This window comes from Penaeus monodon, chromosome 12, assembly GCF_015228065.2.
Source record: "Penaeus monodon isolate SGIC_2016 chromosome 12, NSTDA_Pmon_1, whole genome shotgun sequence".
Classification (NCBI taxonomy): Eukaryota; Metazoa; Arthropoda; class Malacostraca; order Decapoda; family Penaeidae; genus Penaeus; species Penaeus monodon.
Genome location: NC_051397.1, coordinates 34,907,127 through 34,917,126, shown reverse-complemented (window position 1 = coordinate 34,917,126; position 10,000 = coordinate 34,907,127).

The following is a 10,000-nucleotide window of genomic DNA, read 5'->3' as shown; positions in this document are numbered from 1 at the left end:
CTCTCTCTCTCTTCCCCTCTTTCTTTCTCTCTCTCCCTCCTCTCTCTCTCTCTCTCTCCTCCCCTCTCCCTCCTCTCTCTCTCTCTCTCTCCTCTCTCTCTCTCCCTCTCTCTTTCTCTTTCTCCTCTCTCTCCCTCTCTCTCTCCCTGCTCTCTCTCTCTCTCTCCCTCTGTCTGTCTGTCTCTCTCTCTGCCTCTCCCCCCCTCTCTCTCTCAAGGAAAATATTATTACATATATAATCCTCCAAGAGAGTTTCTGCCACGTCATTCGCAAGTAACGACCCATTTTCATTGATCATTAACAACCCAGACTAAAGTAATTTGCTATCGTTAGGGTTACCATCATATTAGTTCTATTACCGTTATATACCGTCATAATAATTATAATAATAATAATAATAATGATAATAATAATTATAATTATAATAATAACAATAATAAATAAAGAATAAATAAAGAATAATACTTTGCTATTGTCAACCTAACTATTATTTTCGCTGTTGCTGTTTCATTGTCAGCATCGTCATCAACCATAACCACTGTTATCACCAGTATCAACTACAAGTTCATTTACAATATTATCTCTTACTAAGACCATCAACAACCATCACACACGACCACCTTCTGCCTCAGAATCAACCCTTTTCCCACTGAAATATTAAAAAATCATAATGTACTGGACGAAGACTTTTGCTATTCAGATTTTGATGGTGAAGTAACTCTCAGTGTGCTCGATGATGTACGTAATTCAACTGGATTAGATATGAAGTGTTTGTTTATAATGTATCTGGAGTATTACAGGGAGGCTATTAACATTAATAGATTGAAATATAAAATGAAACAATGGGAGTAGCTTTTCGTTACTGATGTTCAGTTGCGTAATTTATGTGATTGAGTCGGTTATCCTTTACACTTCCGTTGGTTTATGATTTTTTTTTCAATATCTGTTCTACCACTGGCTTATCCCTATCCATCATTCAAACCCTGAAATACAGAGAAATAATAATCTTCTCATAGTTTTTCACAATAATTACGTTATGAATAACCTGCATAGTAATTTTCCCCATAGCCAATAAATAGAAAGAATAAAAGCAGGAATGGTTCGGGCTTAACCCATTTACATCGATCTGCTAAACAGCCTTGCAGCTTAAAACACATCAATGTTTATAACTTAAAGGGCACAACTTGGTACTGTGACCAAAATTTCCTGTAGTATTAGGGTGACAATGGTGCCAATAATAATGGTAAAGATAATGGGGATAATTTGATAAAAGGGAGGAGAAAGGACAGATGGAAAGAGAGAAAGAAAGGATGTAAGAAGGAAAGAAAAAACGAGGACACTTGTAAAACTGATATGTTCCTCGCATAGTGCACACAAAGTAAAACTTACGTACTGTAAGGTGCAGAATTTGATGTTCTATTTCCTGAATACTTGTGTTGTCGTAGCCAGGTGGAATCCAAACAGAATGAAGTGTTTCTTAACATGGGTGTTTACACAAATCGCGATGTTGACAGATGGCAACGCGGAATGAACAATCGTGGATATGCAAATGCACATTTTTATTCACGAACACACACAGAACAACTGCACAATCTTCATTAGTTACAGTTGACTGTGTAGCGAACAAAAGCTGAATAACTAATGAGAACAAACATTTTAGAGTTTACAGGACCGTCTGTATACTTTGTTCAGGTACTACATTTGTTGGATTTGTAAACTACACTGATAATATATATGTATATACGACTCGGCCATGTGTATAGCTTCGCATACAAGGCTGATATACTTTTACTTTTCTTATAATTTGGTGCTAAATCTTATTATTCATGTGATGATGATGGTGATGGTGATGGTGATGATGATGATGATGATGATGATGATGATGATGATGATGATGATGATGATGATGATGATGATGATGATGATGATGATGATGATGTTGTTGTTTGTGTTTTCAAATATCACATCAAAATGAATGCTCTTGAACTTTGCAGCCACATGGAATATAGTTTTGAAATGTGATATCTAGCTTAATGCACTCCAAGTCTGCAGTCACATGCAAAATGTTTCAGGAATGCAATATTAAGTGTAAGGAACAGATGAAACACGAGCACGATTACAGTATAAATGGTGATGATGATGACAAAAAATATACATAACAATAATAATGACAACAACAACAACAGCAATAAGAATGCTAATCACAGGCATTGCTATATATTCGATAAGCCTACCCCGCCCCCCATATTCTATAGGATTGATAAAAAAAAGGGACATGGCTAAAATCAAATGATTCATTTGATTGAAATAAAAATTTATTCATTCATTTTTTTTAATTGCAAGAAACAGAACTAACTAAAAAGAATGTACATTTTTTACGGTTTGATATTACCATACTCAACAGTGAATTGAAAATTTATTTTTTCTATCAAAAAAAATTATAATCGGGGTTTCCCAATAGCAAAATTATTTATGAATCTTTTATTTTACACTGCGCATCGTCTATATTATTATTATCATTATCATAATCATCATCGTTGAGAAAGAACTTGCATGCAGAAGCACGATTTATTGAGCAATCTAGCTGATTTAATGCTATAAATTATTAATGAACTGAAGCTAGTGCTAATTTACCGCTTTCTGAGAAAATTATAAAAATGTGAGTGAACTATTCTCTAGAACGCCACTATATGCTTCCTCTCTCTCTCTCTCTCTCTCTCTCTCTCTTCTCTCTCTCTCTCTCTCTTTCTCCTCTCTTCCTCTCTCTCTCTCTCTCTCCTCTCTCTCCTCTCTCTCTCTCTCCTCTTCTCTCTCTCTCTCTCTCCTTCTCTCTCTCTCCTCTCTCTCTCCTCTCTCTCTCTCCCTCTCTTCTCTCCCTTCTCTCTCCTCTCTCTCCTCTCTCTTCCCTCTCTCCCTCCTCTCCCCCTCTCCTCTCTCCCTCTCTCCCTCTCTCTCTCTCCTCTCTCTCTCTCCCTCTCTCTCTCTCACTTTAATAGGGGCAAATCTCTACAAAATTTAGCGAAAATCATGAATTCATGCGTGTATATTAGATAATATATGTATACATAAAATCATACACACAAACACACGAAGGGGAGAGTAGAGTTTCTCACGTTTATGTCGATAAGGAAAAGCCAAAAAGATCTCTATCTATTTATCTATCAACACAAATATACTTGAAGGAGAGGAAAGGTCAGGCGTCCGTTGTGCGCCAGGGGAGGGGGGGGCGACGCGTCCTATCGTGCATGGCGTCCCTTGTGCGCAGGGGTGGTGGGCCCACCCTCCTATTCTGCTCGTCCGTTTCCACGGGCCATTTACTGCATACCTGCAAAGCATCTTCAATCTCCTAACAGGCTGTTCTGTGCATACGCTCGGCTTCAGTTCTCAGCTGACCCTTCTCCGACCTCTGACTGTGCTTCGATTCTTTTTATTTTTAGGAATAGAGGGCAAGTTTGTGAAATTAAGGAAAAGGAATAGCGGACAAGATAAGATAAGTAATAAGAAAGCAGAAACGAAGGGGAGAGAGAGCACGATGTGAAGGAAGCAAAAGCCATGATAGACAGACAAAGATAGAAGGAGAGAAGGTAGGGCTGGGAGGGAGGGAGGGGAGAGAGGTAGTGATGGCAGCTTGTGGCAGGGAGTGGGGGGTGAGGCGAGGTGATGCATGGAGATCGACAGGGAGAGTAGGGAGACGAAGAGAAGAGAGAGATCCTAGAAGGGAGTAGTGGATAACGAGCGGGCTTCAGTCTGAGAGGGAGGAGAGAGGGACAAGAGATGGTCGGGAATGTAGGGAAAGAGGGAGAGCGAGTGGAGAAGAGAGGAAAGGAGAAGGAGGATAGGAGAGGAGAGAGAGAGAGAAGAGAGAGAGAGAGAGAAGAAGAGAGAGAGGGGGGGGAAAAGAGAGAGAGAGAGAGAAGATTAAAGATGACAAGAGGGAGAAAGAGAGATGAGCAGAGAGAGAGAGAGAGAGAGAGAGAGAGAGAGAGAGAGAGTGAGAGAGCGACTGAAAGAGAAAAGAGTAGAGAAAAAAAAAACAGAACCCATAGGCCCTGCTCTCGCTCATACGCACACAGCTCTTTTTCATTCGCACGCAAGAGCAAAGAAATCTTAAAAATTCCAGGCTCCTCCATTATATCATTTTGAAAGGAGATTCGAGGAAGCTAAACAATCGTAGAAAATCCGATTTTTTTTTTTATTCCCTTCTAAGAAATGCTTGTGCACCTGACGCGAAATGGCCGTTATAAAAGGTTCATGTGTTTAAGCTGGCAGTTCCAAGGATTTCATTTTTTTTTCTTCTAAAGTTTTAATGTTTTCATTTTGGCTAATTCCTTAATACCTTAATCCGTTTCTGTAATTTCACGGCCAAAAGTTCGCAAAGGGAGACAGAGAGATATATGTAGAAGAAGACAAGAAGACAAATTAACAGGTAGAGAGTAATAGATAGATAGGTAGGCAGGTAATAGATAGGTAGATAGAAATAGAGAGAAATATTATTATATATATATATATATATATATATATATATATATATATATATATATATATATATATATATAAAGAAAGAGAGAGAGACTGAGGGAAGAGGGAGAGAGAGACTGAGACTGAGAGACGAGAGAGAGAGAGAGAGAGAGAGAGAGAGAGAGAGAGAGAGAGAGAGAGAGAGAGAGAGAGAGAGAGAGAGAGAGAGAGAGAGAGAGAGAACACAAGAGAGAGACTAACGCTTTACAACAAAGCCGTGAAAATTGCTTTAATTCTGCCATCAAGAAGCGAAATTCTATTTAGACTTGCCTCTCAAAACTCGCTTGTGTACATTGCATTTTTTCACACGCACATGAGGGTAAACAAATCCTAAACTCCAGATTTCTTGAGTTTTTTTCTCTCTTTTTTCTTTTTCCTAAACATGCTAACGGGAGAAGACACATAATCATAGGATATCTCGCAGTAAAAAATTCGAGTTTCAAAGAATATTTTTTACGTTGTTTTTCCTCCTTTTTTTCCTCTTCACTTTTTTTTATATACCTTCCAGCCAGGAGAAGTTTACACATTGTAATTAAAGAGTTCATGCGTTGGATGTAAGTTCGTCTGTAATGGATTCCAGGGTGTTAAGAGTAAAAGAATTTAATTAACACACGGAAATAGCTGAGGACTGAATGGGTGAGTAGCGACGGAGAGAAACTCATGTGGAGTGTGAGAAAAAATGTATTATTTTTTTGCAGTTCTAAGAGTAGCTAATTGTAGGCTAGGAAGGCTGTTACTATGGTAATATACCTTCGTACGAGCCTAGTGAACGAAATGAATAAAACACCTATTTATCATCTTGTACCTGCTACTGTTTCCCAAGAAATAGATGAGAAAACATAAGAGACACGTTAATGATTTGCAACAAGGTTATATTCATCCATTGACACATCGTTATGATTACCTTTTTACTGAATTGTGGACTGTTATTTCGGATTAAAAAACAACAACTTTTTTCACACCCAACATGAATACAGATGAGTCTTATTTTTATTTCCATTCCTCTTTCGCTAGTTTCTCCTGCATTCGCATACAGTCAGGGTATATTTTCGCTTTCACTTCTCTTTCTTTTCGTCTTTTATTCGTACTCATGCCTTCCATGTATTTCGTCATTCGCAATAATAAGGACCAGGAATTTTGTTCACACATATCATGTTGGGTATTGATAAAAACTGTATGTTGTTATTCTACCGTAGCTAATTGAAAGCAAAGGCTGAAACGATCCTAAATGTTTAACAACCAAAATAGAGGTAAAGGAAGGAGGAGGGACAGGAGAGAGGAGACGAGAATAGAGGAGAGGGAGATAGGAGAGGAGAGGGAGATTGGAGAGGAGGGGATGGGATGGGAGGGGAGGGGAAGGGAGAAGAGAATGGGAGAGAAAAAATGGTTGAGAAATATTTAATTATCCTACATATTTAACAACTTAGAGGCAGAAATTGGGGTAGAAACGAGAGAGAGAGAGAGAGAGAGAGAGAGAGAGAGAGAGAGAGAGAGAGAGAGAGAGAGAGAGAGAGAGAGAGAGAGAGAGAGAGAGAGAGAGATGAGGAAAAAAAGGAAAAATAGAAAGAGTGGAAATATTTTTTCTAAGATATAGTGCAAGAAATGAGAGTAAAAGTGAGGCATAAAACTAACAGACGAAGGGGAAAGGAAAGGAAAAGAAATAAGTACCCGAAAAAGAGAGTTAAAAAAAATAAAAAAAAATAAAAAAAAATAACACACGAAGAGAAACAGAAAATGAAAATATCAAAAGCATGAAAATTTGCTCTACTTCTAACGTAAAATTATTTCACAGAGCAAACAATAACAAAATCAAACAAACAAACAAACATGAACATGAAACCGTACAAAAATGTAATAATATCTATAAAGAAAAATTAAAGCTGCTCTACATACATCTCACAAGTAAGCAATTAAAGTTTAAACTAAACATTTTTCGTGTTATAAACTGTGTTTACATTCAACCTGATTAAGAGACTCACAAAAAATCCAAGAATCTTACTTTCAAACTAAATTTCTAAACGTTTATGTGAAGTTTTTATTTTATTTTCTTACTAAAATTATTACTTTTAGCCTGGCTTACGTCAAAACACGGAGAAAGACGAAAGACTAATTTTATATACTGTAACACTGTAATATAGATTACATACAGAATTTGAGGTTATTTTTATCATCAATCAATCATTATTATTATCATTATCATTTTAATATTGTTTTATCATCATTATCATTATTACTACCATGATCACTATTATTATCATTATCAATATCATCACTATTATTTTCATTATCAATATCATCATTATTATTATCATCATAACATCATTATTATTTTTGCAGGTATTATATCTACTATTATTGTTATCACCATTACCATTGCAAAAGTAATTCTAATAATGATGACATTAACAATAACAGTAATGAAAACGGTGATAAAAATAATATCAAGGATGATAATAATAATAATGATGATTATAATAATAATGCTATTATCAACAACAATAAGAAAAACTAGCGAAACCCGTGAAAAATCCACAGAAAAAAATCATTCTTACTAGGAAGAATGATTTGCGATTTTATAACACACATAAATCCTACTGCTGCCTTTAAAATATACAATAACAATCTATAAACGATGAAAATATATTACCTTCCTCACTTATCAGTGTCCACTACTTGAACTTTTACATCTGATTGTGCACACTGTTGAAAAAGCAACATGGATTAACTTATAACTAAGTAGTGGTTCAGGAAGCAACAGACCCACTTTATCAAATATTTGCTCTTGCTTCTTGTTGATTGTCATATATCACGGAAGCTGAGTTACTTCCAAAGTAAACGGAACGTCGTGATTACTCCTCTCCCTCTTCCTCTACCTCTCCCTTCCCTCTCTTTCTTCCCCTTTCCCTCCACTTCTCTCCTCCTCTCTTCCTCTTTCACCCTCCTCCTACCTGTCGCTTCCTCATGCCTAATTCCTTTACCTTTTCCTCTCTTTCTATATTTCCTTTCTCGCTCTGCCATCCTCCCCACTCTTCCTTATGTCCACTCATTCCCTCCTACTTTCAGCCCTAGATTTACTCTCTCCCACCTCCTCCTTATTCCTCTTTAACCTCCCCTACCTTCTTCGCTCCCTTCATCGCCTTCCCTCTCTTCTCCCTATTCTCTCTGAACCCCCATTTCTTCCCTTTCCCATTTCTTCCCCATTCCCCTTTCGTCTTAAGTCCCTCTGTTTCCCCTTCCCCATCCCTTTTTTCATTTTCAGCCCCCTTTCTCTCCTTTTCTCCCTCTTCCTCCCTTTCTTCAAGCCCCTTTCTTTCCCCTTTACAGCCACCTTTCTCTCATTTTCTCCCTCCTCCCTTTACTTATGTCCCTTCTTTTCTCTCCCTTCCCCCTCCCCCTAAACTTCCTTCTTAACCTCCTCATTCGGACAGGTGTATAAATGATAAATTTGCATAAACTGACGGTCTAACTTCTTCAGTGGCATGTGTATTTGCCTCGCACTCACATGATAGTTAAGGTGGAACGTGCGAACAAACAGGCGAAACACAAGCAGAATTATAATATAGGTAGAAATAATGATAATAATAATGATGATACTGATACTGATAATGGTAATGATCATAATATTGACAATGATATTGATAATTGTAATGATGATGATGATAATAACAGCAATAATGATGATAATGGTAATAGTAATAATGATGAACGATCGTAATAGCAACAAGAATAGTGACATTAATAGAGTTAGAATAGGATTCTAATTAATTTATAATATGCTGTCGTGTGCGTGCGTTCTTTAATGTTTGTGTTTTCAAATATCACATCAAAATGAATGCTCTTGAACTTTGCAGCCACATGGAATATAGTTTTGAAATGTGATATCTAGCTTAATGCACTCCAAGTCTGCAGTCACATGCAAAATGTTTCTGAAATGCAATATTAAGCGTAACGAACAGATGAAACACGAGCACGATTACAGTATAAATGATGATGATGATAAAAATATTAATAACGATAACACAAAAATATATAATATTGATTATCCTGATGCTACTACTGCTGCTACTACTACTTCTACTACCTACTACTACTACTACTATTACTATAACAACAGCAGAAATATCTCGTGATGACACATATATAACTATATATAAAAACTATGCATAAAAAATGTATTAAAACAATGTATAAAAACTGTATAAAATCCATGTATGCAAAATGGTACTCACTCTCAGTCAGGGGGAGTCAGTAAAGCAAGGTCAGAGCAACAGAGAGGTCAAGACTGGTCACGTGATAAGATACCTTAGTGGGTGTTTGTGTCGGGGGCCCTGTCAAGTGTATTGTGTTGTGACCAGTGAATAAATGTAAGATCAGAAACATTCTTTCTATCGGCCCACGCTACCACTGTTATTTTTCCCCCGGAACGTCGGCTTCACCAGGGGTTCACTACAGATAATAACAATAATAATAATAATATTAATGACATTAATGTTGCCATAAAATGATTTTCTTAATGCCATGAAAATTTTCGCATGATCGCTTTTGTACTCTGGACCTGAGTGTCAGTATTTTATTGCCTTAACTTATTTCTAATGAACATGGCTGTTAAAAAAATACGCTGTGCTAAGCTTGGGTTTACCAATTTGGCTCTCATCAACCTCTGGTCTTTATGTCTTCATAATTATACATTGCCACCATTATCATACAGATTCTAAAGCTTTTGGAATACTATTATTTATATATATATATTTGCAACAATAATTCATCAAATTATCTTATGAATCGAAAGTAGTATTTTTATTCAACTTCACTTTCCTCGATTTTCCTTAAGTACATTTTGAAATTTCTTTGGGCTAATAGGTTTTTTCATTTTCTTTAGGTACATTTTGAAACTTCTTTGAGCTAACAATTCGTTTTTCATTTTCCTTAGATACATTTTGAAGCTCCGTTGGGCTTATACATTTTGCTTAGTGATTATTCGAAGTTCGTTTTTCCTTATCGCTGCCTCGCTAATCTGCCGAGCGCGATGACACAGAATTTATCTGAACGAAACACGAAGAAAGGTTTTTGCAAAGGGAAAGGGAGAGTATGGGGAAGGAAAGTAAATATTGTTATTTAATTCTATCTTTATTTATTTGTAAATTTACCTCTTTATCTATTTTTTTTATGAGATTTAGATCTTTCTTCCTACTTTTTTCTCTTACATTCTCATTCTCTTTCTCTCGCCTAATATCTCTTTCTCCTTCCCCCTATCTATCTCTCTTCCTCCCTTACCCCTTACCCCCCCCCCCTCCTTTACCCCCAAACTGAGTCTCTCTTACTTTTCCATTATAAAAAAATCCCGAGAGCACAGTCAGAGGTCGGAGAAGCGCTCAGCTGAGAACTGAAGCCCGAGCTCGGTTATGCACAGAACAGCCTTTTAGGATTAACTGCTTTTCAGGTCATGCAGTAAATTGGCCCGATGGAAACGGACGCCATGCAA